Source organism: Protopterus annectens, chromosome 7.part1, assembly GCF_019279795.1.
Source record: "Protopterus annectens isolate FY-2018-M chromosome 7.part1, PAN1.0, whole genome shotgun sequence".
NCBI classification, from domain to species: domain Eukaryota; kingdom Metazoa; phylum Chordata; order Ceratodontiformes; family Protopteridae; genus Protopterus; species Protopterus annectens.
The window spans coordinates 450734081-450751038 of record NC_056740.1 but is presented as its reverse complement, the minus strand read 5'-3'; the positions used below and the strand labels follow the sequence as shown (position 1 = coordinate 450751038).

The following is a 16958-nucleotide window of genomic DNA, read 5'->3' as shown; positions in this document are numbered from 1 at the left end:
ATCCAAAGACATAAAACCTATATAAAAATATATGTATATATACATATATAAATATAAACAATGCCTAAATACAGATGTATAAAAATACAAATACAAAAATGTACAAGTGCAAAATCACTGTATCATATATAAATGCATAAAGACATATAATGTAAACATATTTATGTACAGAATGCTGAACCTAAAACTCATAGAAGTAAATAATATGACTAACACAATAATGCATAAGATATTATTTGCGAGATTTTAATACAGATCGCAAAGAGACATAATTATTAAGGCCTGGAGGGTAGTGGGCTCTTAACTTAAAGACCCATCCAAGTTCTTTGCTCTCTAAATAATTCATATAATCTCCCATTCGATGATTCTGGGGAATAATCTGAAGTACTCTGAATACAAAACCATGTTCTTTATAAATAGAGATATGTTTAGCTAGGGCATTTACCTGATTATTATTCTTTATATCATATATATGGTTGTATATCCTATGTTTAAGTTTCCTTTTAGTCATGCCCACATAAAACGCAGGGCAAGAATGGCATGTTGCTAAATAAATGAGGCCTGAGGTGTTACAATTGGCAGTAAACCTGGGGGTAAAGGAAAAATCTAAATTAGGATGTATAAAATTTTGTGATGTTGATATATAACCACAATAATTGCATTTCCTGGCCTCATGAAGAAAGTACAGTTTTGTACCTACCATAAATGTAGATGTCCGATAGGTATGCATCTGCAGTCATCACATATGGGCTGTCCTGCCTCAGGCAGCCCTTCGGTTGGCCGGATTCCAAAGTCTGGGTCTGGCCTCGGCTGATGTCGCACTTTCCCCGACGTCAGAGCGTCTGGGTTATAAAAGCATCAGCCAACGCCATTTTCCTCAGTTTTTCTCTGTCCTGATGAAAGATAAGAGATGGCTGTACTGCCATTAGAGCTTGTAACTCAGATACTCTTCTTGCTGAGGTTATGGCCAGAAGGAATGCAGTTTTCCAAGACAGAAACTGTAGATCTGCAGATGCTGCTGGTTCAAAGGGAGGAGTGATAGTTTTTCCAACACGAAGTTAAGGTCCCAAGTACGTAGAGGTGGTTTCCTTGGAGGATTGATGTTTTTGATTCCTCTTAGAAACTGTCTCAGGAGAGGATGAGAGAAGACAGGTGGATTAACATTGTATCCTGCTGAAATTGCTGAGGCATGTATTTTAATGGAAGAGTAAGACAGGCCGTTGTGGAACAATTCTGCCAAATATTCCAGTATATGTGCCATATTCATCACTGTCGCATCTAGGCCCTTTGTTGTGTTCCAAGTGTGAAATCTTTTCCATTTTGCTGAATATGCCTTCCTTGTGGAAGGCCAGCGAGCTTCCATAATAATATCCTTCACTCTCTGGGATAGCTTATCCTGAGGAGGAGGAGTCATGGTATTTTCCAGGCAGTTAGCTGCAAGGTTTTCAGGTTGGAATGCAGAGTCTTGAAATTGTGCTGTGTCAGTAGAAGTGGCCATAGGGGGAGAGGCCACGGTTTTGTCTGTGACATGCTCTTTAACAGTGGGTACCCAGTGCTGTCTTGGCCAGTTTGGAGCTATCAGAATCACTCTGGGCTGCTCTGTCCTGATCTTCAGTAAGACCTTGGTCATTAATGGGAGAGGTGGAAAAGCATACATTGTTAGAGCTTTCCAGCTGAAAGAGAGAGCGTCCACTTTCCATGCTTGTGGGTGGTATGTCCTTGAGCAGAATTTCTTCAGTTGATGATTGTGGGGGGAGGCGAACAATCTATTTCCGGCCTTCCCCATGATTGTGTTATGAGTAAGAAGATGTCTGGGTGCAGCATCCATTCGTGTGCATCCATGGTATTTCTGCTTAAGCTGTCTCCCAGTATATTGTCTTTCCCTGGCACGAACTGGGACTGCAGCTGTATATTGAGTTTCAAGGAAAGTTCCCATAGATTCATTGCCAGTCTGCAAAGAGGGTAGGAATGGGTGCCTCCTTGCTTGTTTATGTACCACATAACTGTGGTGTTGTCTGTCCTTATGAGTAGGTGGCCTTGGTGAAGAAAAAGTTTGAAGGCCTCGATTGCGGGCATCACTGCCAGCATTTCCTTTTGGTTTATGTGCATGCGCAGCTCTCTTTGTGACCATAGCCCTTGGATACATCTGCCCTCCATGTGTGCTCCTCAACCTTGGTCTGAAGCGTCCGTAGTGATGGTTTGGTTGGCTCTTGGCTTGCTGAAGGGCAACCCACTGTTCGACTGGCAGGCTTGAGCCCACCACAGAAATTCCTTTTGAATGAGTGGAATCAAAGTTTCTAAGCTGTGACTGTGCTGAGTCCATAAACTCCTTAGGTACCATTGTAATTTTCTCATATGCAGCCTTGCTTGTGGAATCAGAAAAATGCAAGATGCCATGTAACCCAGGGCCTGCAGGATTTTCCTTGCAGTCAGCTGAGTTTGTCTTGTCAGATTCTTGAAGTAATCCGGTAGTTGTTTTTGTTTTTCTTCTGTGAGAAAGGCCATTTGGGTGGTTGTGTCTAGATCCGCACCCAGAAAAGTTATTCTTTGGGATGGAACAAGTCTTGATTTGTGGATGTTGACTGTATATCCCAAGGCCTGCAGTAGGTGGATAGCATAATCCAAGTCCTTTAACAAAGTTTGCTTGCTGTCCGCTTGTATAAGGCAGTCGTCCAGATATGGGTAAATTTGAATCCCCTGAAGTCTGCAGTGTGCAATTACTGATGCCAGGCATTTCGTGAATACTCTGGGTGCAGTAGATAAGCCAAAGGGCAATGCTGAGAATTGATAATGCTCTGACCCTGCAAGAAATCTGAGGTGTCTTCTGCAACTTTGTCTGATAGTGACATGCAGGTATGCCTCCTTGAGGTCTAGAGTCACCAGCCAAGACCCCTTGCCCAGCATGGGAAGGAGTTGCTGTAGAGTCAGCATTTTGAATTTTGGCACAATGAGGTAAGTATTCAGTGTGGACAAGTCGAGATAGGCCTCCATTGATTTTCTTTTCTTGGAACAAGGAATAATCTGGAGTAAAATCCTTGGCCTTGTTCTGAAAGAGGTACCTTTTCTATAGCTTTCATTTGTATTAAGTTGAAATTTGTTTCAAAGCCTCTGCCCTCTGATTTGGTGGCAGGTCTGGCATGCCTTTTCTTTTGGCAATGTGTGGAAATGGAACCTGTATCCTTTGTCTATTATTTGCAGTGTCCATGTGTCCCTTGTAATGCTGTGCCAATTTTTGAAAATAAGAAAGCTTTCCCCAAAGGTGCTTCTAATTGAGCCCTGGTCGGCGGAGTGAAAACAAAGTCATTGAGTCTGTCCTGGTGTAGTAGTTGTAGTTCCTGCACTACCTCTCTGGTTGGGAGGCTGCCATTGACGGCCTCTGTAGGAGCCTCTAGCTTGCCCTCTACCTCTGGCATGCCTATTCCTGCCTCTCTGAGATCTGTCTGAGTCCGGAAAGGACCAATTCTTAGTAGGCCAATTTCTGCTGAATCTCGATGGCTGGACTTGCAGAAAGTCTTTGACTGTTTGCACAGATTTTGCCTTTTCTTCAAATTTCTTTAAGACCTCTTGAGCCGTGGAACCAAATAATTTTTGCTTTTCCATAGGAGCATCCAAAAGCTTAGCTTTAACATGGTCCGGCAGAGATTGTTCCTTCAGCCAGGCATGCCTACATATGACTGCACCTGTCATAGCTGACCTACATGAAGCTTCCAATGCATCATAACCACACTGCAAGAAATTGTTACTAACCTGCTGGGAGTTATGTACCAGATCCTGAAGGGATTTGTGATCAAGGGGTTCAGAAGAAGACAGTTTCTTATGCAATTCAACTAACAAATACTCTTGGTACTGTATCATATGAAATTGACAATTTAATGCCCTCATGGAAAGAGTTGCAGAAGTATACACTTTCTTACCCCATCTCTCTAACGCTCTGGACTCCCTTTCAGAGGGTAGAGGATTTCTAGCAGTGGCAGCTGCAACCCCTTTTGGGCCCTGGGAAATAGTTTCTGGATCAGCAGAGTGGGCCTTGTACAGGTGTAGATGTGAGTCCGGGACCCTGTAGTACCTATCAGGTTTGGCAGGAGCCGGAGGGAGAGAGTCAGGGGCTGTACTAACATCAGAGTACACATCATCAATGACATTCCAAACAGGAGGTATAGCTAAAGGCCTATGCTGAGGTAAATGTAAAAAGGTCCTTAATCTCTTTCTAGAATCAGAGAATTCCTGACCCTGCCATTGAAAATGTTCTCTCATAGAGTGTAATGTCTCTCCAAAGGAAAACTCTTCAGGAGGGGAGGCCGAGGGAATAGATTCTTCAGCATCAGAATCCTCGTAGGCCGAATAAGCCTCCTCCTGGTGATCTGACAGAGTAGAGCCATCAGTGGACTCATCTGAGGAGTGGGGTCAGAGGGCTCAACCCTGGGCCTTTTGTCTGGAGGTGGTTGAGAGCCCCTGTCCAGATGAGGTTGAGAACCTCTAATTAAGGAGATAAGATCCTCTGCTAAGCTAAGAATCTGTGAGCCAGTAGAGGGTCTCTGAGAGGTAACCTTGGGAGGCAAAGCTTTAGAATGTTTAGCAGCTTTAGCCCTAGAGAAAGCCTTAATGGACATGGATGCAGGAGGTCTGGCTGCACCACGTGCAGGAGTAGACTTGTCTAATGGAATGGTGTCGGAAGGTTCCTGGACACCAGTTTCAGTAGGTAATTCAATAACCGACTCGGCCGGGGCCTCCGGGGCCGAGGTAGTCGGTTGTGCAGTTTCGGTAATCGGAAGTACCAAGGACTCGGTATCAGCCGAGACCGAGACACTCGCGGTAGGCCTGACCGTGGTTTCAGCCGAAACCGTGGCCCACGTGTGTTGGTCCTTGTCCTTCCGTTTCTTAACTAAATGCGAAGTCGGAGTCTTTGACGGCATTTTGTAAGCAAAACTAGCCCCAAAGAATTCCTCTGCAAACTCCGACCGACGTCTAAGAGTCCGTCGGTTGAAGGAAGCACAGGCTGAACAGGCCGAGACGTCGTGGTCTGGGCCTAGGCAGGGGAGGCAGTAAGAGTGGAAATCCTTATGAGGTATTTGTTTCCCACAAGTTAAACAATTATTAACTTTATCTGACATCGGCTGAAACAAGAAAGAGTCCCCAACGGGGTACTTAGCTTTTCAAGTCTTGGTAGCTGAATCACAGGAGCTGGCCGACCGGCACTTGCGAACTGCTTCTGCTTCGGGCACCACGTGGCAAGAAAGACTGAGGAAAATGGCGTTGGCTGATGCTTTTATACCCCAGATGCTCTGACGTCGGGGAAAGTGCGACATCAGCCAAGGCCAGACCCAGACTTTGGAATCCGGCCGACTGAAGGGCTGCCTGAGACAGGACAACCCATATGTGATGACTGCAGATGCATCCTTGAAGGACATCATCAACCACCTGTTGGGAAAGATTTAAAGTATTAGCCAGGCAGTTAAATACAGAGTTTGAAGAGGAGGATGAAGGAACTTTCCCCCTCCCTGAACCAACAGATCTGGTACCAGGGGAAGATGCCAAGGCTGAGCCTGGGAAAGGCTGTGGAGGAGAGGATACCAATGCTGCCTGGGCCAATCTGGTGCTATCAGAATAGCCTTTGTTTTTTTGTCCCTTATCTTTACCAGGACTCTGGGAAGAAGAGGCAGAGGGAGGAATGCATAAACTGAGAGATGTGTCCATGGGAAGGACAATGCGTCCACCCTCCAAGCTTTGTTGTGAAACTCCCTGGTGCAGAAGGTTGGAAGGAGAAGATTGGTGTGAGAGGAGAAAAGATTCACTTGTGGGGTACCCCAATGCTGAGTGATGTGATGGAAAATGACCTTGTTCAGTTACCACTTGTGAGGATCCAGAACACGTCTGCTCAAATGATCCACCAGGGAGTTTAGCCTCCCTGGAAGATACTGGGCTATTACATGTATGCCCATGGAAGCTGCTATGGACCAGAGTCTCATGCTTTGTCTGCACAAGGGGTAAGTGTGAGTCCCCCCCTGCTTGTTGATGTATCACATGACTGTGGTATTGTCTGTCCTGATCAGCAGAGTCCCAGGGTAGAGTAGGTCCTTGAAATCCAGCAAGGCCTGTTGCACTGCCATCAATTCTTTTAAGTTTTTATGCAGATGAATCTGCTGGGTGCTCCAAGTCCCCTGTATGCCCCTGCCTTCCAGATGAGCCCCCCCATGCAACATCTGATGCGTCTGTGGTGAGATTCTGGCTGGCAGGTGGTGGGCAGAAAGGCAGACCCTTGTTCTGAGAACAGGCTGTTGCCCACCAGAGGAACTCCATTTGTAGACAGGGAATTAGGGGAAGAATCCAGTCTAAATCCTGCATGTGTTGACACCAAAGATTCTTGAGATACCATTGAATTTTTCTCATATGCAGCCTTGCATATGGGATCATCAAAATACATGATGCCATGAACCCCAGTGCTTGCAGGAATTGCCTTGCAGAGAGCTGGGTCATGCTTGCTAAGTTCATGAAGTAAGCCGAAAGATCAACTTGCTTCTGTTGGAGGAATGCCATCTGGGTGGCTCTATTCAGACTTGCTCCCAGGAAAACAATCTCCCTTGTAGGAACCAACTTTGACTTCTTTTCGTTGAGAGTGTAACCCAAAGAGGTAAGAATGTTCTTCACAAAATCCAAATCCTTTTCTAGTTGTTCTGGGGAGTTTGCTTGAATGAGACAGTCGTCCAGGTAAGGATAAATTTGAATGTTTCTCTGCCTGCAAAAAGCAATGGCTGGAGCCAGACCCACTTTGTAAAAACTCTGGGAGCAGTAGATAAGCCAAAGACAGTGCAGAGAATTGAAAGTGTTGCTTCCCAGCCCTGAAGTGGAGGAACTGCCTGCAACTTTCCCTTATTGGGATGTGCAGATAAGCCTCCTTGAGATCTAAAGTCACCAGCCATGAATCCTTGCCCAGCATTGGTAGTAACTGTTGAAGGGTGAGCATCTTGAATTTGGGGGATCACCAGAAAAGTGTTTAGAATAGACAAATCCAGAAAAGGGCCCCAGGTGCCCCCTTTCTTGGGTACCAGAAAAAGTCTTGAATAAAAACCTAGGCCTGCCTGATTTGCAGGAACTGGCTCTATAGCTCCCATAGTCAGAGAGAAGAAATTTGAATTTCTACCTCTGCACTGAGAGTTATGGTTATGTCTGGGTACCCCTGAAGAACAGGGAAGGTGTGATAATAAAACTTGTAACCTTGGTTTACTATATTAAGCACCCATTTGTAGTCTGTGATGGTAGATCATACCTCTGCGAACCTGGCTAACCTTCTCCCCAAAGGAAACCCTGGGCCCACAGAGGTAGGCACAAGAAGGCCAGAGTCATTGAGAATGATTGCTTTGGGAAGCTGGCTTAGAACTCCCTGATTTAGCAGAAGAAGAATGCCACTGTTTAGCTCTTTGAGGGGCAGAAGCCTGCCCTCTGGAAAATCTGAAACCCCTAGGCTTAGAGCGACCCTGCTTGCCAGGATTAGGGAAAGACCAATTCTTGGAAGGATGATGCCTACTGAGCCAAAGAGGCTGAACCTAAAGAAAATCTTTTACAGCTTGCACAGATTTCGCCTTATCCTCCAACTTCTTCAGTACCTTCTCAGCCTTACTACCAAAAAGATTCTCTTTGTGCAAAGGAACATCCAGCAATTTAGATTAAACTGGTTCAGAAAGAGGCTGTTCCCTGAGCCAAGCATGCCTTCTAATTACAGAACCAGTGGCTGCTGCTCTGCAGGAAGCCTCCAAAGTGACAAAACCACAATGAAGTGAATGCTTATTAACTAAAGTGGCAGAATTCAGTAAGTCTTGTAAATCTTTGTTCTCAGACATGGAAGGAATATCCCCAAGTTTAGCCTTAATAGCCTCCAAAGTATGCTGCTGATACTTGAGCACGTGAAAAAGACAATTCACGGCTCTAATGGCAAGAGTTGTGGAGGTATAGACCTTTTTACCCCACCTGTCCAAGGCCCTGGACTCCTTATCAGAAGGTACAGGGTTTTTAGCAATAGTAGCCTTAACAACCTTGGGGCCTTGAGAAATAATTTCTGTTATCAGCAGTAGGGTTTTTAAAAAGGAATTGATGAGATTCAGGAACCCTATAATACCTATCACATTTTCTGGGGGCAGGAGAAACAGAATTAGGAGTTAAAGAATTTTCCATGAAAACATCATCCACAACTTCCAAAACTGGAGGCATAGCCAGAGGCTTATGCTGAGGCAAATCTAAAAATTCCCAGATTATTTTCTTAGACTGATGAAAATCCTGACATTCCCATTTAAAGTGCTCCCTAAGAGTATTCAAAGTATCCCCAAAAGAAAAATCTTCTGGAGGAGAGGCAAAAGGGATAGTGTCCTCAGCATCAGAATCCTCAAAGCCAGAAAAAAGTTGAGAATTTCCTTCTTCATCAGTAGAAACACTGGAAACCTCAGAATCTGAGACAGACAAAATATCAGGAGACAATTCCCTAGCTCTCTTGGAAGGGGGGGATGAGAGCCCCTAATCAGGGAAAGAAGATCCTCAGCCATATTTACCAACTGGGACTGAGGTACAAGAGGGGAGGCCAACGCCTGCTTGTGAGTAGGTTTGCGGCTGGAAGGTTTGCTAGCAATCCGGAGGGACCCGGGAGGCCTAGCAGCTGCAGAAGTCTGAACTAAGATAGTCGGTCTGGTTCTGGTCTCATGTTGAAAAGAAGAGGCGACAGAAGCCAGTGCCTGCATAGCAGCTCCAGACCCATCTGAGGTGGTGACAGGCAGAGGGTCTGAAGACAAAATAGCCTGTGGCATGGGGGACTCCGTAAAGGTCTCGGCAGAGGCCTGTGGCAGAAAACCTGCAGACTGCAGGGGCTGCAAAAGCACCTCACTGACTACCTCTGTGTTGACAACCAATTTCACAGGTGAATTGTCAGCAGATTTAACCCTAGGCCTGTCGCACTCCTTGTCTTTGTGTTTCCTAGGTATATCCGAAGTCAGAAGACGACATACCGATGAACTTAGGCCAGACTCCGAAATGCTTATACAAAATCTTACCTCTACGGCGTATGGTACGCGGGTTAAAGGAAGCACAGAAATTGCAGTTAGGGAAGTCGTGCTCAAGGCCCAAACAAGTTATACAATAGGAATGAAAATCATGGTGTGGAATCTGTTTTCCACAGGCAAGACAGTTATTAACTTTATCTGACATTCTTTAAAGCAAGAAAAGAGGATCCCCAACAGGGTACTTATCTGAAGACGTCTTCAACTTGGTAGTCAGAAAGCAAAAAGAAGGGAAACGGCCGACTTGCACTAGTGCAAATTGCATCTGCTTCGGGCTCAGTGGCAAGAAAGACTGAGGAAATGGCGTCGGCTGCCTCCCTTTATACCTGACGTTCTGACATCAGTTTTACAACCGTCATATACCGATGACTCTGGTATTCAGGCTGACTGAAGGCTACCAGGAGCCGGATAACCCATATGTTAGGACTGCAAAAGTGAAACATGAAGAACATCTGGGCAGTAAAGGATTCTATGCAAGCAGTGGGGTTGAGCTGGACAGGATGCTGGATTTAGCCAGGTCATCACTCAGTTTCAGCAGAATAGCCTTGACATAATTTTTGAATCAAGGTATTAGAGGATGCTTCTGTTCTCAGAGCTGGCCCATACTGGTGAGGACCAAGTCCAGGATTTTATTGTTCCTGGTTTGGGTGTGGACTAAATGGCCACACAGTTTGCACTCATGAAGTCCAGAAAATCTCTAGCCATACATGTTGCCGTATGCATATGTCTCACAGTTAATGGAGGGGTAAGTTGGAAGTGTTCTGGGTGAAAGTTACTGGGCTTAATGGATAGGGAATTCACATTGCTCAAGAAGGAGTTATGGGCTGAGGGGGTCCTAGAGTTAGTCATAATGTGGTAAGGGGTCTTGTTAATGGTAAATTGGAAGTGGAGGAGTTCCAGATTGTCATCTTGTCTACCTAGTCTGGAGGTAATTTTTTTTATAGACTTGGAGACAACCTTTAGTGCCTTCATCTAGTGTGATAGGCCTGACACTGTGGTAGGGTTTAAAATCTACACTGATGGGGTACTCCCAATGTCCTTGAGCCAGGTCTTTATAATGATGCAAATATAAATGTTTTCCAGGGTAAAGAGAACTTGAAGGGACTGGACTTTTTTTGTTAAGGCTCCTAGAACTGAACAGGAATACCTTTATGTTGTCTGGATTTTGTGAGATGGAACTAATATCAGAGCCAAACTTCATGCTGAGACTAGAACTGCTGGCTTCCCACAGCAGGAACTGGAAAGATTGACACTACCATCTATTCAAGGGGGACAGCACTGATGTCAACTCCTCAACACTAAATAAAGAGACAAAAAGAGCTTAGTCAGGGCTTATAACTATAGTCTTGAGAAAGCCAGTGCTGAGGTCGACTCTGATAGTCTGCTTGAGAAGAGAGCACCTGGTACTGAGATACAAGCCAATGGAGCTTTTATCTCCACTGAAGAAAGGGGACCCATCGGCACTGACAACACACCAGTCAAAACTGGCTTCAGGGGAGGCAGTGCTATGAAAATATGCACTCCTAAGTTTCTGGACACCACGGTGGCCAGGACAAGGATGCACACACGCACGCACACACACACACACACACACACACACACACACACACACACACACACACACACACATACACACACACGTCCTTGAGGATCACAGGGTCCAAACAACTGCTGCTGCTGCACAGACACCAGCCTTCACCAACCACACACACACACACACACACACACACACACACACACACACACACACACACACACACAAGTCCTTGAGGATCACAGGGTCCAAACAACTGCTGCTGCTGCTGCACAGACACCAGCCTTCACCAACCACCTGTATTCTAAACTTACAACAAGAAGAGTTTGAGTTCTCTTCAGCTCTGGGTATCCCAGTAATAAAGACTCAGGAGAGGACCCAAAACTTCCTGTCTGACACCAGCTGAACAGGAGATGGTGCCAACAGAGAGGTAGAAACAGGCTGAATGACAGGTCCAGCAGAAGCACAGGAAAGCTGTGAACAAGAGAGTGCACTACCAGCAAGAGAACTGATTTCACTGAGGTGTCCTCAGTACTGGAGGAAACCTAACATTTCTAAAGGTGTTGCAGGGGTTCTTGACATTTCTCTGCACCTCTAAACCTCAGACTTATGAAAACAGGATAAGGGCTTAACACCTTGCTTCTTAAACAGTTTTACTGCCTCGTGGCTCAGAAAGAGGAAGGCAAGATGGGAAAATTCCTTGGACCCTCAAAGTCATGTAAAAGGTAGAAAGTGTGTGCGTGTATGGGTGGGTGACTGGGATGGGATTGAACAAAAATCAGTTAATGCATAACAGGAAGTTTGGGTAGCCACAGACTATCCATACAGATGTACGTTTAAGAGCTTTATAACTGTTACACACATCTCCCCACTAACTCTTCCCCAGACAAAAGAGGTGCTCAATGCAGTTAACCTGAGGATGGATATTCTCCTTACAGCTACATTTACAAAACTGTTACTCCACAGCTGTAGGAGAGGGACAAGCCCATTCCAAAAATAAAAGCCAAAAACAGTGTCTACAAATCTGGCACACTTGCACAGGTCTATATTAGATAACTGAATGTTTTATTCAGCGAACGCTCACATGAGCAAAAACGCTGGAAATCGAACTTCCTATTGTGGGGGGCTGTGACCCCCATACCCCCGCTAACTATATATTCCAACTATGGGACTGCACTACAGTGAGGAAAGGTCCAATATCCCACTCCTCACTGTACCATGACCACACAAGCACCCTTTCGATTTCCAGTGTTTTCGCTCATGTGAGCATTTGCTGAATAAAACTTTTGGTTATCTAATACAGACCCCACTTGCACAGCTCTTTGCTCAATTCCACAGAGCTCAAATGCTTGGCGTCCTTGCAAGTGTTGTCAGAGTGTTTGGCTTGCATCTGCTGCCATCCATGCTAAGATAAGGACTTTAAATTGAAATACTGCACTTTTCTAAGCTATTTCTGGACAGCTGCTGTATTTTCAAATTATTTTATTGCATTTTTCTTCATTTCACCACTGTAAAGTGTATTTGCTTTTCCTTGGTCTAGCAGTTGTTAATGTCATTTGAAATCACCTTAAAGCATGTGTTCCTCACTGCTGGCTGAGTCACCTTGTAATTACTAGTTGTTGATTCATTCCAGGTCTCTTTTCACTTTTGGCAAACTAAACTATGTTTTTAACATTAAAAGACTGGAGACTGCAATTCTAGTGGCAATGGAGGCTTAAAGTGATTTTATTTCACTGGTCAGAGGGTTTTTTTAGTTGGTTTAATTACTTTTTTTTGAGCCTATAAATTCTGTTGCTAGCCACACAGTGGCAATTAGCAGTGCCCTGTACAGATGCTGACACCTGGAAACTAAATTTTCCTTTTAAAACTTCTCCCCGTAACTTTATCCAGTACTCAGTTATGCAAAGAGCAACTTGTTTTTTCTGCTAAATGCAATGCATCACAAATTCAGACATAAACGGCCTAGTTGGAGTTTCTACCAACACAGCAGACACGTTAGCCTGCTGTACCACCCCTTTGTAGTTCACTTAAAAAGACCTTACTCCATGGATGGGCTCCAACTTCTCCATCACCAGCTTAGTACACATGGACATCCTGAGACAAAGTGGGAATTAACTCATGCTGACTGACAACCAACTAATCTTTAGAGAAATGGATAAAATATGTGAGAAATGCATCTACACAATGTCACTGGAGATAAAGACTCTCACACTAACAATAAATAAGGTTGTCAGTAACGTAAGCACTACAGTCATCACAGATGGTACTGACCCAACAGATAGACAGACATGCTGAGGTACTTAAAAGTAACCTTCCTAAATCCCAAAGGCCTCCTAGGTATTTGTCCTACAAAAGAATCTTCTGAATCCTCAGCACTCCTCAAAAACACTCTACCAAAGCAATGCCTAACACAACACATGCAGTAGATATAAAAAGTGTACACACTCTTGTTAAAATGCCAGGTTTTTGTGATATAAAAAAATGAGACCACAATAAATCATTTCAAATCTTTTCCCACCTTTAATGTGACCTATAACCTGTAGAATTCAATTGAAAAACAAACAAATCTGTTAGGGGAAAAATATAAAAAATTTAAAAAAGTACAATAAGCTGGTTGCATAAGTGAGCAAACCCTTAAACTAATATTTTGTTGTGTGTGCATACCCTTAAACTAATACTTTGTTGAAGCACCTTTTGATTTAATTACAGCATTCAGTCTTCTTGGGTACACACCTGCCATCAATTAAAGAGACTCTAACCCCAAATTACGTTCATCTGTCCTAGTACGATTTTCCTGACATTTACTCAGTTGCCTGCTACAGCAAAAGCCATGGCTAGTAGAGAGCTTACAAAGCATCAAAGGGATCTCATTACTGAAAGGTATCAGTCAGGAGAAGGGTACAAAAAAATTTCCACAGCATTGGATATACCATGGAACACAGTCAAGACAGTCATCAAAAAGTGGAGAAAATATGGAACAACAGTGACGTTGCAAAGAAAGCACAGTTGTGTACACTTACCATAAATGTAAAAGTTTGAGTGTATTCACTGCTGCAGTCATTGCATCTAGGTTATCCCTGCCATGGTAGTCCTCGGCCGGCCCGAATACCAGAGACCTAGTATTTCTGCTTCAGTTGCTTATGCTTGAGGACTGACGTCAGGTCATCAGTGGTATAAAGTAAGGCAGCTGATGCCATTACATCAGTTTTTCTTGCCCTAACCTGTCAGGAGCCCCCAAGTATGAGGCCAGGGTCTGGTGGAAGAAACCTCACCAGTGGAAAATAAATACCAATAAGTCCCTTATAAAGAAAGGAGAACAACAAGTTAGAAAAGGTAATAAAGGAGAAAGAGAAGAAAGGGGGGGTGGAGGGCGGGTCCAGGACTGCAACAGTGAATACACTCGAACATCTACATTTATGGTAAGTGTACACACCTGTACTATGTTCTTCGTGTTTCACTGTTGCAGTCATCACACTTGGGTAGATTCCCAAAGCTGAGGAAATGGGTGGAGGCAGTCAATGAGACTAAGGGCTGGCTAGGATGTCCTGCAAGAGTGCACAGGCAAACCCTGCCCTGGATTTGGAGAAAAGAGGCAGGTGTTAATGCCTGGTAAAAGTGTGAACAGATGTCCAGGTGGCAGCCTCCAGGATGTCCCTGGTGGGGACTCCTCTGAGGAAAGCCGTGGAGGTGGATGCTGCTCTGGTGGAGTGTGTCCTGACCCCCTTGGGGGGAGACTTTCCATGCTGTTTGTAGCAGAAATGGATGCAGTGTGCTATCCATTTGGAAATGGTTTGTTTGGAGATGTTTTTGCTCCTGCCCCTGTAGCAAAGCTAACCAGCAATTGATCAGACTTTTCTGAAGGATTTAGTCCTGTCTAGATAGAATCTGAGCTGTCTATGCACATCTAGAGAGTGAAGAATCCTTTCCCCCTTGTTCTGTGGATTAGGAAAAAAGGTGGGCAAATGAATGGATTGGTTGAGAGCCACAGTGGATATCACCTTGGGCATGAAGGATGGGTTAGTTCTGAGGGATACCCTGTCTGCATGAAAGATGATGAAGGGTTCCACAGCCATGAGTGCTTGCAGCTCAGAGACTCTTCTGGCTGAAGTGATGGCCAGAATTAATGCTATCTTCCAGGAGCGAAATTTTAGCTCTGCAGAAGAATCTGTTTCGAAAGGGGGCAGGGTGAGCTTTTCCAATACAAAGTTAAGGTCCCAAAATGGTGCCGGTGCCCTTCTGGGCGGCCTCAAGTTGCTAGCCCCTCTTAGGAGCTGTTTAATAAAAGCGTGTGAGAAAAGAGGCTGCTCAGTGGGAAAATGAGCATAAATAGCAGAGGCATGAATTTTTATAGAGGAGAAAGAGAGACCTCTGTGTAGTAGGGTCAGCTAAGTAATCCAGGATGAGAGGGATGGAGGGCTGTGCCGTATTGGCTCCCTTAGCCTGGATCCAGGTGCAGAACCTTTTCCATTTATCAGCATAACACTTTCTGGTGCTAGGACGTCTGGCCTCACAGATAATAGCCAGAACCTCATTACTGTGGATGGCAGATTGGTTCTGTTCTGGGTTAGGGAATGAGCCAAACAGCCAAATTGAGTGTCTGCAATTAGGGATGCAAGAACTCCCCTTATCTCTGGGTCAGGAGGTTTGGAATCTGAGGAACATGCCATGGGGGTAGCAAGGACAGGTTGTGCAGCAAGGGGCACCAGTGCTGCCGGGGCCAATCTGGAGCTATGAGAATGGTCCTTGGTTTTTCCTCCCTTATTTTGAGCAGTACCCTGGGAATGAGAGGTAGGGGAGGAAAGGCATAGACCGAGGGGGAGGGACAAAGGCAGACCGACAGACTGACCAGGGAAGGACAAAGGCACAGACTGACAGACTGACCGGGGAAGGACAGGGCATCCACTTTCCAAGCCATGCAGTGATGCTGCCTGGTGCAGAATTTGCTGAGCTGATGGTTGGTGTGGGAGTCAAAGAGGTTGACCTTCAGGGTTCCCCATTTCTGAGTTATTAGGGTCCAGAAGATTTCTGCTTAATTGGTCTGTCAAGAGAGTTGAGAGAGCCTGGTAGGAATTGTGCTAACAGGTACAGTTGCATGGCAGAGGCTGTGTGCCAAAGGGTCATGGCCAACCTGCAAAGAGGGTAGGAGTGAGCCCCTCCCTGCTTGTTGATGTACCACATCACAGTGATGTCTGTTTTGATCAAGAGAGCCCCTGGAGAGAGAAGGGGCTTGAAAGCTATCAAGGTATGCTGCACAGCCGTCATCTCTTTTTGACTTGATGTGCAGAGGGATTTGCTGTGGGCTCTATTGGACCTGTATGCACCTGCCATCCAGGTGTGCACTCCAAGCGTAGTCTGATGCTTCTGTGGTAAGGATCTGGGTGGCGGGGGGTGGGGAGAAAGGCATTCCCTTGCTGCGGGAGCATGCTGTCACCCACCACAGAAAATCTTTTCTGAGGCAAGGGATTATAGGCAGAAGAGTTTCCAGGTTTTGAGAGTGTTGGCACCAAAGGCTTTTTAAGTACCACTGAAGTTTCCTCATATGCAGTCTGGCATATGGAATGAGTAGTATGCAAGATGCCATGAACCCCACAGCTTGCAGGATTTTAACTGCAGTTAGATGGGGCCTTGTGGTTGGTTGAGAAAAATAGTCTGTCAGGCAAATTTGTTTCTTTGGATAAGGTATGCCATCTGGGAAGCTGTGTTCAGACTTGCTCCCTGGAAGATTATCCTTTGGGTGGGCACCTGTTTGTTTTCTTTTTGTAGACTGTGTACCCAAGGGAGGTTAGTACGGTCTTTACAAAGGCCAGGTGCTTAAGCAGCTTCTCCTGGCTGTCTGCCTAAATAAGGCAGTCGTCTAAGTACGGGTAAATCTGAATATTTCTTTGTCTGCAAAAGGCAATGGCTGGAGCCAGACATTTTGTGAAAACTCTGGGAACAGTAAATAAGCCAAAGGGAAGTGCAGAGAACTGAAAGTGTTGAGATCCTGCCCTGAAGCAGAGATATTTCCTGCATGATTCCCTGATAGGAATGTGGAGGTAGGCCTCTTTTAGATCTAGGGTGGCTAGACAAGCATCCTTGGACAGCATGGGTAGCAGCTGCTGGAGGGTGAGCATTTTGAATTTTGGGATCACCAGGAAGGTGTTTAGAATGGATAGATCGAGGATGGGGCACCAGAAAAAGTCTGGAGTAGAAACCTTGGCCTATCTGCTCTGCAGGAACAAGCTCTACTGCCCTAACAGAGAGCAAGGGAAGGATTTGCTTTTGAGCCTCTGCCCACTGATTTGGTGGTAGATCTGGGAACCCTTTTGTGGATTAAAAGGGTGTGGAAGAAAATTTTGTATCCCTGAGACACAATGTTCAGAACCCAGTGGTCCTTGGTAATGGTG

At 45.2% G+C, this 16958-nt stretch overlaps 1 protein-coding gene across 2 annotated transcripts in view; it reads right to left on the bottom strand.

Moving 5' to 3' along the window:
* Nucleotides 1–16958, bottom strand: part of SHISA5 (shisa family member 5) — a 766277-nt gene that overhangs the window by 175420 nt on the left and 573899 nt on the right. The gene's annotated exons all lie outside the window — the stretch shown is intronic.